At 34.7% G+C, this 19278-nt stretch overlaps 1 long non-coding RNA gene across 1 annotated transcript in view; it reads right to left on the bottom strand.

Moving 5' to 3' along the window:
- Positions 1 to 19278, bottom strand: part of LOC309661889 — a 118893-nt gene that overhangs the window by 11208 nt on the left and 88407 nt on the right. The window lies entirely within an intron of this gene.

The raw sequence follows: 19278 nt of genomic DNA, 5'->3' as shown, positions 1-19278 counted from the left end.
TACACGATTAATGAACTGTGGCTAATTATGGGCAGAGCAAGGGTTTATGATATTGGTCAGCTCTGACTGCTCTGTTACCAGCTGACTATACGTACTATACACTGTTATAAGAAAATCATACATTTTAGAAAGAACACATGGTATTGTTCGTTTGCTTACTCTGCTTGTTTTCCAAATTTGTATTTTATAATTAAAGGTTGTAAGAAATAATCGTTTTCCCCAATGGTAACATCTTGCAACACTATAGTACAATATCATAACCAGGATACTGACACTGATATGCTAAGATACAGAATATTTCTATCGCCAAAAGGATACCTCATTTTGCCCTTTTATGGCCACAACCTCTTCCCAATTTGCTTTCTCTGTAATCCCTGGCAACCACTAATCTCTTACCCATCTCTATGCTTTTATCATTTCAAGAATATTATATAAATGGAATCAAACAGTATGTAACCTTTTAGGACTGGCATTTTTTACTCAGCACAATTCTCTGGAGATTTATCCAGATTGTTGCATGTATCAATAATTTATTTCTTTTTATTGCTAAATAGTATTCCAGGGCATGGATTCACCACAGTTTGTGTAACCATTCACCCATTGAATAACATCTGAGTTATTTCCACTATTTGTCCGTTACAAATAAAGATGCTACAAACATTTGTGCACAGGTTTTTGTGTAAACATAAGTCTTCATTTAGCTGAGGTAAATGCCCAGGAGTACAACTGCTGTGTCATATGGTATTTGCATGTTTACTTATTTCAGATAAAAAATCTACTGTAATTCTAATCTTTTTTACCATAAAGGTAAGGTGACATTTCTCTCTCACTGCCTTCAAGATTTTTTCTGTCTCTTTATTTCAGAATTTTAATTATGATGTGTTTAGGTGTGTATTTCTTTGAGTTTATCCTGTTTGAGTTTCACTCAGCCTTTTCAATCTGTAGACTTATATGTCTTGGCAATTTGAGAAATCTTCAGTCATTACTTCTTCATATACTTTTCCCACCCTGCTCTCTTTTTCCTTTCCTTCCAGGACTCTGATGACATGCATGTTAGATCCTTTTTATAGTCCCACAAGGCCCTGAGGTTCTGTTCATTTTTTTCCAGTTTATATTCTTTCTGTTGTTCACATTGAGTACCTTCTGTTGTTCTGTCTTCCAGCAGTTTCTGGGTATAATTTGAAAGTAGAACAAAAAGATTTCCTGTCAAAGTGGACAAGGACGCTAGAGAAAGGCAGGAGTTGAGGGCAGTGCCAACAGTTTTTATCGGAACAACTGGAAGGATGGAAATGGGGAAGACGGCAAATGGAGTAGGGCGAGAGTGTGTGTGTGTGTGTGTGTGTGTGTGTGTGTGTGTGTGTGTGGATAGTGGTTGGGAGATTGGGTGGTAGTTAAAGCCATGAGTCTGGATGAAGTAGTGAAGACAAGTGGATCAAGGACATTTTAACAGGAAGAGGTTTAGGGAGGTCATAAGGAACTTATTAAAGAAACCTGAGAAAGAATGGCCAGTGAAGTAACAGGAAGGTAGGGAAAGTTTGAGGTCTTGGGAACTCATGAGAAGAAAACGTTTCAAGGAGAAAGATGTAATTCTCTGTGTCAAATCTTGCCAAAAGGCCAGAAAAGATGCAGACTGAAAACGGAACATTAGATTTAGCAACACAAAGGTGTGGTAATGTTGACTAGAGGATTTTCAATGATGTGGTGGGGCAAGAGCTTGGTTGGAGTAGGATTAGAAGAGAATAAGAAAAGTATTCTAGAATACAAGTATGGGCAACTTTTACTCTTAGTGTGATCTCTTCCCCAGCCACATTATGTGGCAGAAATTATGATAATCTAATAAAATCTGACCCCAAAATCTGTAAGGAAATACAAATTTCTAAATTATCTCTACATCTATAATTTTGTCTCTTTTTAATTCATAGCTTTTTCTTCTGTTTTTCTTTCACTTTTCCCCTTGAGGTGATTCTATCATAATCTTTTTCAAAGGAATATGTTTTGGATTTATTTTTTCCTTCTATTTCTTGATTTCAATCTAAATTTTCTATTTAAGTTTCAACTTTTATCTTTAATAAGTCCATCTTTCTAGTTTCTTGGTATGCGTTTTACAGTTCTTTTTCTAATGTCTTCTAATATCTTCAGTTTTTTCTCTTTTGGTCATTCACCTTTAATAACAAAGGTATAAATATCCCTATAACTTTTCCATTACGATATGTTTTAATATTAATATTTTCTTTAATCTGGATTTAAATTTTCTTTTTGCTTGCTCTTTAAGTATATTTCTTAATTTCTATGTAGGTAAGACTTTTTTTCACTTTATTTTTTAATTTCTAATTTTATTATCAGAGTAACCTCTATAACTTCTACTTTTTAAAATATGTTGATATTTTCTTTGTAGATAACAACATGATTCATACAAATATCAACAGTGACCATTTTCTCCTTCATGTTATCTACTGAATTTTTAGTTTAAGACTTTTTTTAAGCTTCAGGAAATTTAGGGTGTGTGTGTGTGTGTGTGTGACACTCAAATCTCCTGAATTGTTGTTTTTTATTTTATTTTATTTTTAAAAATTATGTATTTCTCTCTGTCCCCACGCTGTTCTGTTTCACTGGACCTGTCACTGATTATTCAGACTTTTCCTCTCTCTGACTTTATATTTTTTTCTTGGATTAATGGGATTTATTTCTATTTTCTGAAGTGTCCTAAATGCATGAATATCAGAGAAAATCTCTACCTCCAGGAACCAGTGTTGTAGGATCTGGTAGGCTGTCAGCCCCCGTTGAGGCCCCTGGAAGGGACCCATGGATGGGGCACAGCAGGAAAGACGGGGGAAGCTCATTGTCAGCTCTTCTATTCTGTCTGACAGGACCTCAACAGAGCCTTAGGACTCATTCCCAGCTGTCCCTCGGTCCCAGGACCAAAGACAAAAGAGCTGGAAGTCAGAAATAGAGGGAAAGGGAGTTTCATTCAGGTTACCTTTTCCAACAATCATCTGCCCATAGGTGTTGTCTCAGCTTATGCTGTTTTCCAGATTCTGCTTCAATACTGAAATACACAGATAACTATTGTTATATGAGTCACTTAAGAAAAGCTATATCAGAGGAGATATATTTTAACAGTAATGACTTTTTAAATAAAAATAATATATTTCTAATCACAATATTTGATATAAGTCCAACTTTGGAAGTCCAAACTCTGAGCTGTTGCTCCAAATGGAATTTAAAAAGGAATTCTGGGATTACATTAATCAGTAGCACTGTTTATGAATTTTATTCATTATATCATTTTTAGAAAACTATTATAGAAAAGAAGTTGAAATGAGAAATAGAAAAACACTAGAGTATTTCATAATATAGTTATTGTATAAGGATAAGATATTTAGAATGTAATAGAATACACATATCATCTTGTAATAAAACAGGGAGAAATCATGAACCATTTTAGCTCACAGAGATTCACTGATTATATTGTGGTTAAAGTATGAACAGTTGTTTAAATTAAAATATGAGTTACTCTTTTTTTAATGAAAAGTAAAGTATTGCAAATTTACTGAGCTTTTCTACTATGACAAGTGGCTGACAGGAGTATGCTACCAAATAGATAATTGAGGGAAAATATTAACATGTTCCTTCAAGGTAAAGGTAACATTTTAATAATAAGTAAGAAAGTAACTTGGCTATGGAGAGGGCATCTTGAAAACTGATATTTGGGAATGTTCCCATTATTAATGGGAATTAATATTTTAAGCCCCAAATAAATAAATCTATATAAGATTTTCAAATCTGTGCATGCTACATACTCAAAAATAAAATTTTCAGTGGATTGAAGCAATTTGCTAAAATTAGTATAACAACCACTTATTAGTTTGCAAAGAAAACTGATTGACATCAGGGAAGATGGAAATGTATGAGTCAAATTTTAAGAAAAATGGTTTTTCTTAATTGGGGGATTGGGATTTTTTAAATGAGTATCATGATTTATTAATGACAGCCAAAAATGTCCCATTTGGCTCATTACATTTGCACAAAGTATCTTTTCACTATGGCAGTTATTATAACCATGTATCAAAGTAAACTGCACTTAGAACCAGATCCTTAAATTGCTGTATTGTGAGGGTTAAGCTAGATTTGTAAAACATAGTCACATTGATCACATGGTTCTGGGTTCTATGATCTAAAATAAAATTACAATATTAGAGGGTTTTTTAACTAATAATAAGAAATGAAATTAAAATTCCCTTTAAAATTTTATCCTTGCCGCTTCTGTTTTTAATTTTTATTTTTGAGTATGCTTTACAATGTATATAATATATTATTCTTATAAGTCATTTAAACAATAAATAAATATATATTTGGCATCTGTATTCAAAATATTGATAAGGTACATGGTTAGAAAAGTGTAAAGGACATTGCAATAAGGAGAGCAGAAGAGAACAGAAGTACTTGTAGCATGAAAGGCAAATGGAACACAGTCTGAAATCTTCTGCTTGTCACACCTAAGGCATGATACTTAAAATATAAGATGGTGGAAGATGATGGGCAAGACTCCTGGTCTTCTCAAGAGGTTACTTGTTTCCTAAAATGCTTTTTATACATTTTCCTACTAACTAGAATATGACTAGTAGGATTGATTTCCCATTATAAGCAAGACAACATTGCTGGCAGAACAGAGGGAGATTTTATTGGCCATCTAACAATCCCTTCCTCCATGAGATTTATGTCTATTTCAGATTAAAACTATTTCAAGATTGAGGTGTTCACAAAAATTGTATAGTTCCAAAATCTCAATAACCCCAAATCTTATCCTTCTCTTTCCAATCATATCCTATACTTTCCTCCTCAATTGCATGACAATATGGGGAAAGAGGGAAAACTCTATTTTGAGTAGGCCATAACTGAATGTCAATGCAATTCTAGGCCACATATCAGAAATCCCAAACATGCGTTCTTCATCTTTTACAACTCTGATTTTGTTCCTTGGGGAAATACATTTGAGTCCCAGAAATGTTTATTTAGCAGAGATATTTTATTGCAATTAGCTGAGAATGAAAAGAACAAAGGAAGTCAATTATAGTTGTCTGGTCATTTGGAACCACCCAGCATTAACTGTCAGTTAATGGAAGAGGCTAGAAACTTTTCCTTCCTCAGACCTTCTTAAAATTAATATGGTTATTAATATTATACCTTACAGACAGAAATCAATAAATCACTGACCAGAAAGGCACTGCTTAACATGCATGTGAAATTTAGTTCTCCTTTAGCTCCAAAACAGCCAAACCTACAACCTCAGACAGTGTGCATATACTTCCGCATGCATGCAGAGAGAACTAGTTCAGTGTGTTCACAGCTATAGTCAGGAAAGACATTTTTTTTTTTAAATAGAAGAATCAGTCCTTTAAAACAGCATTTGCAGCCTCCACAGAAGATTGCTGTAGGGTGTGTAAGAAGGAATTATCTTTTACAGAGCTATGCATCCCCTTATGTACCATCTCCTCTTAGCCAGTTGCCTGAGTGTGGAACATCTGTGTTTATTTTTCATGACAAAGTTGTTCCTTGGCTTTGCCAAAATGAGCTTTGATGTGGGACTCTGGGTTTGTGGATTTTCCGTAGGGTAGTGATAAAGCTCAAGTGGCAGGACATTGTTTTTGTATATAATGCATATTACATGAAGTCATCCATATTTAATGACAAATGTGCTATATTTTTAATCTTTATAGCTTTAATGTGTGTAAGAGGTTTTAATAATTGGTCCTGGAATGATGGTAGCTTACCAGAAATGCTCAGCACAACTGCTGTGGTTCTCAGCCCACAGTTTGCACAGGTTGTAAATTATAAAACTTGACTAGCAATAGACTTGGCAATATCTCTTGTCTTTTGAAGATGCCAATCTGTAACATCATGGGTACAAAATATTTCCATTCACACTTTTAATATTCACCTAAATAGCCTATATGAAAAACCCCAGAAGAAAAATGATGAGCTATTCGGGGAAATGAAATTGTTCTCCTAAAGAATTTCTTAAATTTCTGATCTTACTGGCAGAGATATTTAGAATTCTACATGCAAAAACTAAGCAGGTTCACTTCAGTGATTATCCATTTAAGATTCTAATATTTCTGCTTATGTCAGCAGAGTTTTAAATATTATAGATATAAATTCTATATTGTTTCTTTAAAAAATGACTTTGGAGACTTCCCTGGTGGTGCAGTGGTTAAGAATCCTCCTGCCAATGCAGGGAACATGGGTTCAAGCCCTGGTCTGGGAAGATCCCACATGCCACGGAGCAACTAAGCCCATGCACCACAACTACTGAGCCTGTGCTCTAGAGCCTGCAAGCCACAACTACTGAGCCTGTGCATCATGGCTACCAAAGCCCGCACACCCTAGAGCCCGTGCTCTGCAACAAGAGAAGCCACCGCAATGAGAAGCCCACACACTGCAACGAAGAGTAACACCTGCTCACCACAACTAGAGAAAGCCTGCAAGCAGCAACAAAAAGACTCAACACAGCCAAAAAAACAAACAAACAAAAAAATGACTTTGTGAGGAAATCATATATTCACAATCACTAATGGGTTACAATTAGAATTTCAGGAATCTAACAATTTTAATAACTTTTATTTTCAACAGTATCAATATTTTTCTTTCTTGAACTTGTCCTCCTTTTGTCTAAATTGTCTGCTCCTCGGACCAGCAATCAGTCCACTAATGCTGAAAGACAAGATGAACCAACCAGTGAGCATTTACTCAGTCTTTATTTCAAGGCAATAAAGAATATTATTGGAGACCCCAGACCCTGTCCATCCACCAACAGCAAAGTAACTATCACCCATTCCCATTCTTATATCCATTATAAATATTTTATCTTATATCCAGAATTTACTCTCTACTGAACCAAAAGTACCCTGGCCATAATATCACCCCGCTAAGCTGAGGGTAGAAAGGCTTAATGAAAACATAGTTATGTGAAAGTCTACATATGAAAAGTGAGATTCCCCCTACTCCTATAGCCCAATGTCTCAATTGATGTTGAGTTGTTCAGTTGATATAAAGTGTCAGTACTGCAAGATGAATAACTTCTACAGATCTGTTGCACAACAATGTGTCTATAGCTAACACTACTGTACTATACGGTTAAAAATGGTTAAGATGATAAATTTTATGTTGTGTTTTTTACTACAATAAAAAAATTCAAGAAAAGGAGAATATGAAAATAAATCTGAGCAAACATCCAGAAATTAAAAGTACCAAGATATAAAATATAGGAAAGTAAAGATGAGAAAAATTTGAAAACCTGGCCAAGCAATCCAATGCCTGAATAACAGGTTTTCCAAAAGAAAAAAAAAGAGAAAATGAAACCAGGTAATTATCGTTTAAATTCCACAAAATATGCCCAAATTGAAGAGCATGAGTGTCTAAACTGAAAGTGCCAAAAGTACCTAGTGCAATAAACAAAATAGACCAGCACTAAGGTATATTATCATGAAATTTCAGATAAATTAGGATGAAAAAAATTTAAAAGCATCCAAACATACACTCACACTCATAAAAGGATCTAGACTCAAAACTATAACAGACCTCTCAGCAGAAACATAGCAAACTAAAAAAAAAAAAAAAGAAAAGAAGTAATACCAAAAAAATTCTAAGTGAAAAAATGAATTCTAACCTACAATTTTACATCCACTCACAATGTCAGTTGGGGAAAAACAAAGACTATTCAAACACACAATTCCTCAAAAAATTTAGCTGCTCTCCACCATTTCTTACTTAGCCACTGGAAGATGTGTTCCATACTAAGTAAAAGAAGATATAGGATGCAGGAAACTGAAATTCCTAATATAACACAGGAGATAAATGAAAAGGATTCCCAGAGTAATGGAGATAAATTCTGGGATGAGAACTTTATATCAGGTTTAGAGAGAAAATATTATTACTAGAACAGGAAGATGATGGAGTACTAATAATATATTTGAACATTTTGCAGAGATTTGAATTCCTTATATAGAGTTAGGGGAGAATTAAAGATAGCTGTATCAAAGGTTAAACAAATGGAAATGTAAGGCAAGGCAAAGGGAAACAAAAATTTTGTAAGAAACTTTTCTTTACAAGAAGGAGAATGTAAATTGTTATACACCATATGAATCATCTATATCAGCTAAACAATAAACTGAATATTGATTTAACCAAAATTTTTGATTAAATTACATTGGGGAAAGGAGGATAATTAAACTCTCTTCTTGAGAATTAAGTAGTCAATACATAATGTCTAAAATTGAAATATAAACAAATAGTGGAATAAGAAAACTAGAATAGCTAAAATAACTTTTCAAAAGATTTTTAAAGAAGACTGGAGAGCCTATACTACTTGATTTTAAGACATACTATAAAGTTATAATTATGAGAATGTGCTATAGACTAAAAATTGTAAAGTTGATTAATGGATCAAAAAAGAGACTCCAGAAAGAGACCCACACATTACAGTCAATTTATTTTAAACAAAAGTGCCAAAATAATTTGATGGAAAGGATAACTTTTTAAACAAATGACACTAGATCAAAAAATAATCCTTGGCCCTATCTCATACTCTACACAAAAATTAATTTGAAATTAGTCACAGTCCTAAATGAGAACTCTAAAACCATAAAAATTCTAAAAGAAAGCAGAGTAGAGAATCTTTGTGACATTAGGGTAGGTAAAGATTTCTTAGAAAACAAAAAGTACTTATAATATAACAAATTTATAAATAAGAAATTTTTTATTTCATCTAAATCAATAATGTTTGCTCTTCAAAAGATGTAAACAAGAAAATAATGAGGCAAACCACACTTTGGGAGAAAATATTTGTAATAAACGTATCTGACAAAATACATATAAAAATGTATTTTACATCTATGACTATATATATATGACTCTTACAACTCAAAAATAAGAATAAAAAAACAGTAAAATATGGGCAAAGGACTTCAACAGATATTTCACAAGGAAAATATATGAAAGACCAATAGGCACATCAATAGATGCTCAAAATCATTATTCTTCTGGAAAATGTAAATTAAACTCTACCTATCCAAGAGAATGGCTAAAGTTAAAAATATTGACAAAAGTAGCCAACTTAAAAACATCATGGTAAATAGAATGCACAAACAATCTTCCACTGTATTCTCATGACAGTTTTGAGTGACTTCATCATCAAATCACACTCTAGGGTTATTGAGATAAGACAACAAATTGGTTTTGGTTATACCTCATACTCACTGAGTGTGTTCATAAAGCAGGAAAATTGAGAGAACAAAAGTGAATTAAGGGGACAGAATTATTCAGATTAAATTATTAGTCGCTACATAGCCAATACATGTTGCATGAGAAGATAGAAATATAGTTCACAGAAAAATTAAAAATATTTAAGCACAAATTATTTCTAACAAAGAAATATTGAGATTATTTTACATAAAACTGGCAAAGATAAAAAAAATTATAATAATGCTGGCAAGAGTACAATGAGATACATCTACCACACAATACCATTGAATAACAACTGGTACATTCTTTTTGGAAAATCACTTTAGAAATGTGCATTTAGGAGTGACTTTATGTAACACAGCTAGAGTAGGTAGTAGACCAAATTTTCAAGTCAGGAAAATTTATCTTTGTAGTAGTGTCTCTACCTCTATGTTGAGGAAATTTCTTTTCAAGTGCCAACAAAGTTGTCCATTTCCCTCATGATCTCACTAACTCTGTGTTCCATTCTAGCTCTGAATTTAAGGAATCCTTTTGGACATAAGGAATTTCTTAATAATACTTCAGAGTGAACATACATCCAATAATATTAGCTTAGATACGATTTCATTTTTATGCATTAGAATGATATAGAAAGTGTTAGCATTTGGGAATGATAAGAGTTAGGTTAGTATTTTGGGGAAAAAGAGCCACATATTCATCCTATTTCTAGAATTGGGCCTAAGTATAGAGACAGAATTTTCCAACACAGCATTCTTTCTATGCGGATGTAAGTATACTTGCGTGTTCCAGTTGGTCAAGGGTCAAGTGCAAAATGAAATGAGTCTCTGTCATCCTTAAGTTAATGTAAATCATTAACTTAAATCTCAAAACCATAGGCTTTGTGAGAAGCATGTCCGTAAGGCAAGGTTCCCCAAACTATGTTTCCTAGGACAAGAACAACAAACTTGTATTCAATGTTTCATGGAGGAATGAACTGAATTAAATTTGAAAAAAGATGAGCTGATCAATAAACAAATAAATAAATAAAGTTAAATATGTTTATTATATTTCACAAGACATAATAGAACATTTTATGTACTAATACACATTGTGAAGCTTTCAGAAATATAAAATGAAGTTTTTATGAAAAAAGTTGTATTATGGAATTTTTTTTTTTAAGAAAAATATATTCTGTTGAAAGGCAGCTTAGGTGGCACTTCTTTCCAAATCTCTTTGCAAGTGGGCTTACCCAGGCCATGATACCCTCTTAAGTTTTCAAGACAGTGATTTAAGGGCAACTGCTTTCCTTCTCCTCCCTTTATTTCACAAAGGGATAAATTAGTAAAATAATTTCATAGACCACCACTGACAGCTAAGGGACTTCTGGTGTGGAATTAAAACAAAGTTTCCTACCTTTTAGAATTTCCTTCCATTTGACAATTTAGATGCTCTGTTTTTGTGTGTGTGTGTGTGTGTTTCTTTAGGTCTCTCAGGGATTCCCTTCTCACAAGAAACTTGGTAAGGAAGTGGTAATGATTTGTGAATGGAAAGAAATTTGTAAGGAAATGAGTTAAGACAATGCTTTAAAAATCCATTCCCAGGATACTTTTCAAGACACAGGAATTTCCTGATAACCATCTGAGATTTAACATAGTGGCTTCTGACAAGTGGTAGAACAGTTGAAACATAATTAAGCTTTTAAACTTTGAGTACTTTGCATGGTCCAATTATTCCCCCCCCCCACCCCCGCCAATTCAAACTCACACACCATTGAACAAACACAAATCCAAATGTTCAAAACAAATATGTGAGAGTGAATGAAGCAGAGAGACAGGGAAAATTCCTTACTCAGAGGTAAACTGAAGAGCTGCCTGTGAAGCTATGAGAATTAAACAGAATAGAAATTTAAAATGTCAAGTATGCATGCCTAGAAACACAAATGAAATGATGAGACAGGAGTGTCCATAGAGGTTCCTACTATCAAGTGAGATCTCAATGAAAAGTAAAAGAATGAAATGAAAGAATTTTTTTTTAATGAACATTATTGAAAATATAAGAAAAGTGAAGCAATTTTTCTTTCCTCATTTGGAAGTTCTGTTTACTACACTGGAAGCTACTGTCAAGTAGGATAGTTTTAGAGGCTGCCCTAACCACTGTTGAATCCCTAGTTCTGACGTGTTGCACAGAATAAACTATGTTCTCAATTTACCTTGGGGGTGTAAATTAACCAACCATGAGGTGTGGTATGAAAGGAGTGGAAGGAATCATTGAATCTCTTGAAACACGGACCTAAGGCTGTCATTGAGGCACCCATGTCCATGTAACAAATAATAATAATATGCCTCCTAAAATAGATTGGAGGGAAAAAATCAGAGCAAATTAACAAAACTTGAGAAACAGAAGAAGGAGGGAAGGGATAAAAGTGTCTGTAAGAGTGTTAATTTATTCCTAGTTCACGGTGGGTATTCACTAGATATTACCTCATTTCCGAGGATGATAGATTAAGAAATATGTTTTAACATTATTATTTGTTATAAAAGGTGCCACTACTAGAATTAAAAACAGAATTATACCTTTTCCCAATTACTCAAAACAACTAAGCATATATAATAAATTAGAGAAATAAACTCTTAGGAGTATGATGCATAATGAAATATCAAGAAATTGTATGCAACGAATTGCACATCATTTAAATTGCTTAAGATATAAGTAAAATGTAAAGTCTTCTTTGCCTATTTAACTTGTCTGATACAAGTTTTCTTTGACAGTTCTCTCCTTGATTTCATATCCTGGGGACCAATTCTGTATTGAAAAATTTGGTATTTATTTTTGTCAGTAATGAATTGACAACTTCTGCTGTCCATCAATCATTTTATACCTAGTGTATTAGTAACAACACAGATTCTAATAAAGTTGTACTTATATGATGCCCAAAGGAGGGATATGGGACAGATAACATTCACCCAGGTGCTAAAATGTAGTAGTAAAATGTTCTGGATGAAAGAATTACAATAGAAGAAAATTTGGGTGCCCTTAGGTCCAGGGAAGCTGTTTTTGCAGTCTCATGGTTTTTGGGCTGGAAAGTATGTTCCTAATCTTGAGAGCATTGGCGTCAGGCTGACTTGTTGAACTCAAGATTGAATTTAAGATTTAGTTTTAGGTAGACTGTGGAAAATTTTGCCATGGGATTGTAGAATAGAAACAAATGCGGTGTTTCCATTCAGGAGGCTTCTAAAGGCTTCCATATGAAGTGGAACACAACTTAGTGATAGAACATAGGGTTGGGTCAAACTAAATGGGATTTGAATGCCAGCTTTGCTACTTACAACAGAATGATTCTGACGCACTTATTTAATTTTCTGTGTCAGTTTCCTTATCATAAAAATGGGATAATAATAATTACCTCAGAAAGTTGTTTCAAGGACTAAGTGGGAAAATGCAAGTGCCTGGCTTATAAGTCCTCAATAAATGGTCTATTTAAATATTTACTCAGTGAATTTGATGTTCTATGGATCGGTAGGATATAGGATTTAATTTCTGCTCTCAAAGCTCTTCCAGGATTCCTGGGAGATAAATTAAATATAAATATCAGGAATTCATTTATCAATTCAACAAATTTTTATTGAGCACCTAATACTTGCCAGGTATTCTTCTAAGCTTTGGAGATATGGCAGTGATCTCCACAGACAAGAACCCTGCCTGCGTGAACCTTATAGTCTATTGGGTTGTGGGGAGACGGACAATATAAAAGTGTAAAGTAAATGTTTACTTTCTGGTAATTATAAATGTTATAAATAAAAATTTTTAGAAAAAGGAGACGGAGACTGGTAATTAGGGATAAGGAAGGGAAAGACTATTTAAATGTGGTCAAAGAGTGACTCTCTAAAGGACATTTGAGGAGAACCCTGAACAAAGTGAGAGACCAAACTATATATAGGTCTATGAAGGAAGAGAATTCCATTCAGAAAGATTATTTAAGACGAAGTTCCCAAAATAAGAACAAGCTGGGCATATTGACAGAACAGCAAGAAGCCCATGGACAGCAAGTGCATGCTTCTAATTATTGAGAAAGAAAATCTAAATTGCGTGAAATAATATTTGTGAAATCATAATCTAAAACTTGCTGCACACAACATTTATTAGTTCAACATAAGCTTTTATGAATGATTTCTATGCTGGATCTTGAAATATATTAAAGATACCTGGCATTGCCTTTGTTTTCATGAAGCCTATAGCTTAGTTTTATGTTTTCCTCATCATTAGTCTCTACAGTTTATTTGTACTCGATTTAGATCTAACCAAATCTATTAGCATAACATGGAATGGAGCTTCATGGTATCTCATAGAAAAGAAAGCAAGCTGCAGACTGGAGCGCAATGCCCTTCTGAGGTCAAATCATTATACTGAGAGGTCCATCAGGAGGTCTAAGAAAATCATCGTTTTCAAGTCTCAAGTTTTTAATACAAGTCTCCAAGTCAGTTCTGAATATTTTACAGTAAAGAAAAATATTATCAGGTAAATACGATTTAGTAGGCAATATAAAAATCATGGCTGAACGAGAACTCCAATAAATGATAGCCTTCTCTGGTTGCTATACCTTTATGTTTAGTTTTATAGAGTATTTTAAATATTTTTATGCTCTTTGTGTATAGTTGAGAACTGAATGAAAAAGATTTAGAGAAAAAGAGAAATCAAGATTATTGCAAAGACATACCCAAAAAGAAAAATTTCGTATTATTGCTAGCATAATTTAATAATAATTATATGATACCCATTTTATATGATAATTTAATACCTTTGCTACTTAAGATAAAGCCAGTGCAACCAAAAATACAGGAGGGTAGTAAACACATACTTAAGGCCAGAAATCTTGGCAGTTATAAAGGCTTAAAGAAACAATCTTGTAGAGAGTGACAGATCTATAAGGGAAGATCCAAGAATCCTTAATAGAGGTGATCATTCATTCAACAAACATTTATTGAGTAAGCCAGACAGTAGATGAAAACCTAATGTATGTATAGCCCTCTATATAACACATCTACATATATCATTTTGTCTAATACTTCTTACAGTCCTGTGAAGTGTGTATTCTTAAGAGGAACACAGAATTCAAAGGGGTTAATGTAAATGAGCTAGCTCATAGTAGAAATGCTGGACTGGAAACCCAGCTTTTTTGACAGCATATTTCTTGATCTTTCCAGTATACCATGGTAACCTTCTTATTCATCTGTACAAGGTTGATACAAGAGCATTCTTCTTCCTATAACTTTTATTTTCCTTAAGAGTTTTTTTTTTTTATCACAAAGGAAATGAAAACGCTGAGTATCTTATAAAATGCCATTAGAACCAAGTGAGAAGTGGTATGCATGTGGGGAGGGAGAGAATGAGATTGAAGAGAAAAGAGGAGAGGGAGAACTATCTTGAATGAAGAAGTTGCACAGTAATAGTAAGTAAGAGAGTGAAAGAGAGGATGAGAAAACTGGTAACAGGGCAGCAAAAGATGAGGGCACACTCCAGGGAAACTTCCTTTGTTGCATATTTTTCAAGTAGCTTTGGTCCTTACTATATTAGTTTCTAAAGAAAAGCAGGATGATCACAAACATTTCTTAATGTATATTCAATATCCATTTCCCCTAAATTTTGTAACGTCATCTTCAATCCATTCTCATAGCTTCAGTTAATACGTCTAAGCTGCTAACTCCCTAATTTTTATCTACAGACCCAACTGCTCTCAAGAGAGCACTATATTTCCAGATAACAACTGAAAAAAATCAACTTGGATGATGTCACAAGTACCTTAAATTCAACCTGTCTAGAACCAAATTTATAATCTCTGGAAAAACATCTTATTGTTTTTCTCTCTGCCTCCTTCTATATCCTTCATCTTTCCAAGACTAAGAGAGCTATCTTTCTATCCAAAAATAGCAAATTCAGCCTGTGCAACTCATCGTCTCCCTCATCTCTATACCCAGTCATTAATACCTGCCCTTATTCTTCATTAATAGCTCATGAATCTAACCTCATTGCCTTGGTAATTTCATCATTCATTCCTGAATTACCAGAAGAGCTTCCTGCTTTTTCCTTTTGTATTTTGCCTTTCCATTCCAGTCTGTATACTATCAGTAGAGGCAATTGTCTAAAACACAAATTTAATCATGTAGTTTTCTAGAAAAGAAATCATATGGGATCCCCCACTACCTGCAAGATCAAGCCCCAAATCTTTAGCATGGCTTTCAATGCTCTCAATGAATTACATTCAACCTTTCCTGCCATCCTCACTCCCTTACACTCTTAGCCAAACCAAATTTACTTTTTTTGTTCAGCTTTTTTCTTTCCAAAACATTTATCAAAACCTGGAATTGTCTTATGTTTATGTTTGTTGGTCTCCTCCCCACTAGAAGGTAAGCTTTCTAAGGTCAAGAACTCTGTTTACTTTGTTTACTGCAGAGTCTACCATGCCTAGAACAGTGTCTGATGCATAATAGGTGCCCAGTAGATATCTGTTGATTGATTGACTCACCCAGAAGTTTCCAGACAATTGCCTTTGAAGCCCAAATCCATGTTCTCTATTATATATTAATTACTATACATAATAAATTGACAGTCACTTCCTTACTTTTCATCTCAACTTTCACTCTAAGTAGTAAAGTTTAAAAACTGATATAATGGGGAAACGTACAGGTCTGGGTATCAAGGAGACTCAAGTTTGAATTCTAGCTCTATGCTGACTCATTTACCTTATTTAGAAAATGAGGATATATTTCCTTCTTTACATAGTTATTTTAGATCACGTGTGATACATGATTTATACTGTAAATACCCCCTCCCTTTTTTCTTCCCTCCCTCCCACCCTTTCTTCCTTCTACCTCCTCTTATCTTTTTGGTATAGAACCAAAAAGATAAACCTCGGGTGTGAAGAAGAGGAAGAAAGGGGGACATTTCCACATCTTATTTTTAAACTATCTCCTTACAGCTGAAAAATCAAATGTCTGGTTTGGAAAGGGATCTTAGGGTTCATCTGGTCTCCTCTAACATGTCAATTTTCTCTATAATTTCCAAGCCATGTGGTTGCCTAGCTGATGCTTAAACAGCTCTAACAAGAAAAATTCTACCTCCTGTTACTATCTAGCCACCAAAAACATTATAAATTACATATCACAACCATATAAAATTGTAGCATCAGCCAATATTAAAGATAGTTTGCATAGTATAATAAGTTAATTAAATCATCTTGGTGAGTCTATTTGAATGGAAACTTCAGCATCAAGTTTCCTGCAATTTCTTTATCAAGGCCTCTAAAGTTGTACTTTTATTGATATTTTAAAAATAAATTTCTATAACATCAAACCTATAAAAGGTTCATCACAGACCAAATACCTCTCTAACCTTTTAAACTGTCACAGTAAAAACTGTCTTTTTTATTTATCTAAGTTTGAGAAATATACAAATGTAATCATAACTCCCAAGGCAAAATTTTATGGCAGTTTTCAGAGCTCTTCACTATAAAAACTACTCAAAGCTACAAACATAAAGGTTTCCAACAAAATTTGTTTTAGATACTGGCAATAAAACATCCTTTGCTTGCCTCCTAGCTCCAAATTTTGGAACCACAGCTGTCCAAATGCCGAAGATGTATTCCACATCCCCCAGCCACATAGTCCCCAAACTTTTAATCTCCTCCAATTGAAAAACAATAACTATTATTATTTATGAAGTATCATTAATATTTCATATTTAAGGAATGTGTGTTAATGAGAATTAAAAAAATAGGTCATATTAAAGAAATCACAAAGAGCATTACATAAATTACTAAGGCACCTTAAGTAACTACATTTTACTTTAAAAATAATGTCCTCATGTTTTCACCTCAAAATCTTTCTGATTTTTAACCTGGAACTTGTTTCATAATGAAAATGTAAATAATAAGGGAGAAACATGTGCCTATGAGCACAGAAGTGGTTCGTATTGGAAAGTCTTCTGAGAGCCCGTGTGCGTTGTATTAAGGGCATTTGGAAAGCTGATTTCCATTCCACTTCTGGCCCTCCCAGTGCCACAGGGAGATACTGCCAATGGCTTCAGTGCTCAGGAAGCACATGGAAGCATTCTACCTCCGGACTCTTAACAATTTTACCAAAGTGTTCCTTTCAGGCCTCAGACCTTGAAATCAGTTCATTCCATCCATTGCTCTGATCTCTGTTCCTTTGCGACACCAGACAAAACACAAACCAGGCTCCTTCCTTTGACATCAGCATATTGTTCACCGTGCGGATGGCAGTCAGTGGTCTATTGTCAAGGCCCTGTGCTCAGCCAGTCCCTTACATGCTCCTTCCTCTGCCTTAGGGAGGGAGTGTAGGTGGAAACATATGCAAAGGCTCAGGCACTAGACCGACCTATGTTTGAACCTCAGCAATGCCACTTTTTATCTCTATTAGCCCGGCAAGTTAAGAAACTTCCTCATCCGTAAAACTGGGGCAAACTTCCCTCCTTTTGCTCCTTCCTGACTCATGGTCCCTGCAAACTCCTTCAATTTTACACTCAGTTTCTCTCAAAGTAAACTCCTCATTCTAATTCAGATTCTGCAGAAACAAACCCTGAGACAAGAATTGTGTACAAGGTACTCACTGTGGTACCGGGAGAGACCTGTCAGAGAATCCAGGAAGCAGGGCAGGGAGAGGGAAGAAGTCAATCAAGGGTCCCTTTTCAGGCACAGATTTGGCCTCACCTGGTCCCTCAGAGGAGCTCTGCAGCTTAAATTACAGCTGCAAGTTTGGTCCCCTCCAAGGGTTGCCAGATAAAAGGTGACACCCAATTAAATTTGAATTTCAAATAAACAATGAATTCTTTTTAGTATGTCTCAAATATTACATGGAACAAACTTATACTAAAAAAAAATTATTTGTTGTTTACCTGAAGTTCAAGTTTAATTGGCCATCCTGGATTTTTATTAGTTAATCTGGAAACTCTATGAAGGTCAGTTTGCAGGGCTTTCATCCTAAGGGCTGTGGGGATGGCGGCACGGTGATGGGGGTGTGGGTAGCGGGTCCCACAGAACCCGTAGAAGGGATCGAAGGGGATCTGGGTGGGATCCTAGCACAGTGTCTGCTAGCATCCCGTACTGTCTCATGTTCTTCACACGATGCTCCTTCCACTTCCTCCCATTATGGAAACTTGGCCCATGGGTAAAGAACCCACACTTACAGGTCTCACAACGGAGCCTGCTTTTTCTCTGCAACAAAACTAGCTTTCTACAGTTCTTCACTGTGGCTTCTAGATCATACATCCATTGCTCTGACACCCCAGGGATAAGTCCCTCTTTGAGCTCTGGCTCTCCGGCTATTGCCTTCTAACCCCTGCAGTTTTGCTTACTTCCAAGGGACCCTTAACCAATTCCCTGATAACCGTGGCATCTCGGTCACAGGTTTCCTCCAGCCCCAAATGCTATTGCCATTTTGGTCATTGCTTTGTCAATTAAGTAGTCTCAAAGTTCTGTTATCCCTTCTCTATTTTCACAGCACATTCTCTTGATGCTTCCTGGCCTAACCGTTACTGGGATTTCCTTCACCTCTGAAAACTTAATTATCCCACCTTGAAAATACTCTCATTCATCCAGTTTTCAGTCCATTACTCCTATTTCATTAGGCCTTAGACTTAATGAAGACAATTTTCCTCATTCATTAACCCCTCCTGAATTTACTTTCTCATCAGCTACACACTTCAGCCTTTTATCAGCATTTATAAACATTCTCGACAGCCTCACCCTCTTTTTATTCTGCTGTACTCACTCTAAGATCCTTCAACCCATATCACTGCATAAACCTCCTTTCTCCATTCTTCTGAAATTTTATTAAAAAGATTACCATGATGTCATATATATTGGGATAGCAAAACTTTCACTTATAATTATAGGAGCAAATTTAAATCATACTGAAATTAGCTACATTATATATTGCTGCATTCCCAGCGGAGAGTGTTGTTAAGTGCAAAGACTCTCTGATACATTGCAATTTTCCTTTAGGGATCATTAGGTATTTAATATGAAGAATATTAGCTTGAGTAGGA

The sequence above is a fragment of the Balaenoptera physalus genome (assembly GCF_965194825.1).
Source record: "Balaenoptera physalus genome assembly, chromosome: 5".
NCBI classification, from domain to species: domain Eukaryota; kingdom Metazoa; phylum Chordata; class Mammalia; order Artiodactyla; family Balaenopteridae; genus Balaenoptera; species Balaenoptera physalus.
Note: the sequence above shows the minus strand (reverse complement) of the source record. Positions and strands in the feature narration are given on the sequence as shown.